General features: G+C 35.1%; 2 protein-coding genes and 1 long non-coding RNA gene across 4 annotated transcripts in view; 1 reads left to right on the top strand and 2 right to left on the bottom strand.

Moving 5' to 3' along the window:
• The window catches only part of LOC106878832 (integrator complex subunit 13), a 596,471-nt gene that overhangs the window by 487,735 nt on the left and 105,454 nt on the right, over nt 1–3,282 (bottom strand). The gene's annotated exons all lie outside the window — the stretch shown is intronic.
• The window catches only part of LOC128250710 (uncharacterized), a 162,811-nt gene that overhangs the window by 69,966 nt on the left and 89,563 nt on the right, over nt 1–3,282 (bottom strand). The window lies entirely within an intron of this gene.
• Nucleotides 1–3,282, top strand: part of LOC106880812 (FMRFamide-activated amiloride-sensitive sodium channel) — a 220,496-nt gene that overhangs the window by 161,878 nt on the left and 55,336 nt on the right. Inside the window, exon 1 of one of the 2 annotated variants that reach the window (XM_052976421.1) lies at nt 454–795. The exons of the other annotated variant lie outside the window; for it this stretch is intronic. The gene's annotated coding sequence lies outside the window, so the exon portion shown is untranslated. Of the gene's footprint in view, nt 1–453; nt 796–3,282 lie in introns of those variants that run through there. 2 annotated transcript variants of the gene reach the window in all.

Here is a 3,282-nt window from a genome sequence, read left to right as displayed (position 1 = left end):
AACACAAGTTTGAAGAGATCTTTATTGTTCGCAACACCTGCACTGAAAGTCCTGCATCACCACCACCACCTCAGCCACTGTTGCCCCCCACCCTTCACATACACACCCCGTACTATTCCAATCCACCCAAGACATAAGCGTGAAAGTAACATTCTTACCTATCTTCAAGCACCGCAACCACAGCCACCTCTACCAACACCATCATCACTACTATCTCCACCACCACCACCACCACCTACAGTACTACAGTTCTACCACTACCAATACCACTCTTACCACCACCACGACCATCATCATCATCTTCACCATCATCATTGCTAAGGCCTACAGTGACATAATGCTGTAATTACACTACCCCACCCCACCTCAACTTTGCCCCTGCCCCTCCCTACCAAACCCAATCAACAAGAAGAACAAGGCAGGGTAAGCTAAACACCCAACACCACCCCCAACATCTGCAGTCCTCCGTTGTTTCTACTACTACCCTAGCTCCCACCACCACCACCACCACCATCCTGGAATTGGTAAACACATGAGAAACAGGAATAACTTCACTAAAGAGTCACTGAGCCTAAATATAACTCAACGTGGTCGGGTCTACATGCTAGAAATAGCAGCTAAGCTTCAATCAAAAAGCACAAACTACGGTCTTAAGATAAAAGGGGTTAGAAAAAAGGGATACCTAGAGAAATATTGCTCCAGTTACACAAAGAAATGGCATGGTCACATTTCGATTGCCTTAATTCATACACAGGCCATGGATCAAAGTTGACCTAGGACCTTGCAACATGAAATGTGAGTGATTTCACTTTACGTCTAAATAGAATTTTAAAATGTAAACAATTAATCATATATATCCTGTAGTATACATATATGTGTGTGTGTGTGTGTGTGTGTGTCTATATATACATATATCTTCACAAATATGCATATTTTATAATTGTGTAGGGGAGGCCAAAAGTCATGCACCAAGATTGTAAAATTGTCAAAACCACACGTCAATTTTTCTAAAATTGAACAAAGAAATGAAAACACACAGCACTTGTACATGATGAACAAAATGAATAGTAACAACAACAACAATAATAATAATAATAATAATAATATAGATAAAATGTCAAATGTTTTGGTGCATGACTTTTGGCCTACTCTCTACGTACAATGGTTGATTTCATGTGAAGTTTCATTAAAAACGATTTTCGTTAAACTGAAGGATTACTCAGTTCTTTTTGTAGAGTACATATTTATTATTCTTTAACAAAAATATTGTTGACAGTACCTTTGAAGTTTTGGCCTGCTCTTAAGTCATCATCAGTCAATCCAATATTTGGCTTAGGAGCAGGTTTAAACTTCAAAGTTACTGTCAATACTGTTCTTGTTAAAGAATAATAAGTGTGTGTGTGTGTGTGTGTGTGTGCTTGAGTCTACAGGAGCCTTTAACATTTTCCTTCTAAAAAGGGTTTTCAAACCCAATATTTAACTTATTATTTATAGCTTTATGTGCTTCAAGCTGTTCCAAAAAATGATTATTTCACATTATCTCAAAAGTTTATGAATTACTATGGCATCAACAATGTGTGTGTGCGTGTGCACACATGAGTGCGTGTGTGTATATAGAGGGAGAAATGGGAAATGAGATATATATACATATTGATATATGTCTATAGATATATGTAAATATATTTACAGTACACACACACACACACATATATATATGCACACACATAAATATATATATGTGTGTGTGTGTGTGTGTGCATGGGTATAAATGTACATGTATGTTATATATTTCTGTATGTGTGTTTGTGTGAATAATTCATACTTTGAATTTTAACTTTTATTTTCTGACAAATTACGTGTCCCTGTACATGTGTGTCCATGTGCTTATGTATGAATACATGTCAGTGTACCTGTGTATGCGTGTTTCTGTGTGAGTTCTTAGGTGTATATAATCTCGCCAATCTATAACAACAAAAAAGAAACATGCACACACTGGAGAAATTGTTGACTCAGAAAATCAGAAAATGCTTCTGTTTACAAGAAATCATATACATTTTTGTGCGTAAGTCCTCATATATACACGTGTGTGTGTGTGTGTGTGTGTGTATGTAAGTATGTGCATGCAAACATATATACAGACACTGCAATACATGTGTGTGTCTGTGTATGTATGTGCGTGCATGTGTGGCTTTGTGAACGTCTGTTTGTAGGCATATTTGCGTTGCACCTATATACATATATGTTTGTTATTTGTCTACCTATGCACAGATACACACATATACAAATACATACACGTATACACACATGCCCACACATACATACATACATACATACACTCACACACAGACACATATATACACAAATATAAACATATATACACACCTACACATATCTATACATACACACACAAATATACATACGCGTACACAAATATACATACGCATGCAGACACATACTCATATATCCATACATACACAAATATACACACATACATACATACATACATACATCTCCATGCATACAAATACACAAATATACATGTAAACATAAACACACACACGCATACACACACATGCATACACATATGCAGACACACGTATCTGAGAGAGAAAATATTTTTTAAACAGTGCAACTTAATAAGTGTGTCATTCACAGAACTTTCAACTAAAAGCTTACATTTACAAAAATAAACAAACAAAACCTAAAAAAAAAAGAACAGAAAAAGGACAATATTTATTTATTATGTTCAGTAAATGTTTTATTATAATAATAATAATAATAATAATCCTGCAACATTAAAACACAACCACTTTTAAAATAATACTTTCTCGTTTGTCACAACAGCAACAACAAAGATGATGATGATGGTATTAATGATGATGATACTAATGATGATGATCGTCATCAACATCATCATAACAACAACATTAACAGCGTAAATACTAAAACATCGGTCCTGTTTTCATCTTTAAACTCCACATTTTCCCCTTCACAGTTTTTTTGTCATTATCAACTGAACAACTAAATACTAGAGAACAAAGGGGGTGGGGTGGGGAAACAACAATAACAAATAAATAAAGGTTTAAAAAGAGTAGAAAAAACAAAAACCTACAACAATTGTTTTAATGAAAGTCCACAAACACACACAGGCAGGCACTGTTGCTGCTGCCGCCACCAAGAACTTGGTAAATTCAGGAAAGTGTGAGATGATAACAATGGATTTAATAATCTCATGAATTTTTGCAAAGAAATGTTTTTCAATTTCCCTTCATTTGTAATGGT

This window comes from Octopus bimaculoides, chromosome 24, assembly GCF_001194135.2.
Source record: "Octopus bimaculoides isolate UCB-OBI-ISO-001 chromosome 24, ASM119413v2, whole genome shotgun sequence".
Taxonomy (NCBI): Eukaryota; Metazoa; Mollusca; class Cephalopoda; order Octopoda; family Octopodidae; genus Octopus; species Octopus bimaculoides.
The sequence above is the reverse complement of the archived record's forward strand: the minus strand, read 5'-3'. Positions and strand labels throughout refer to the sequence as shown.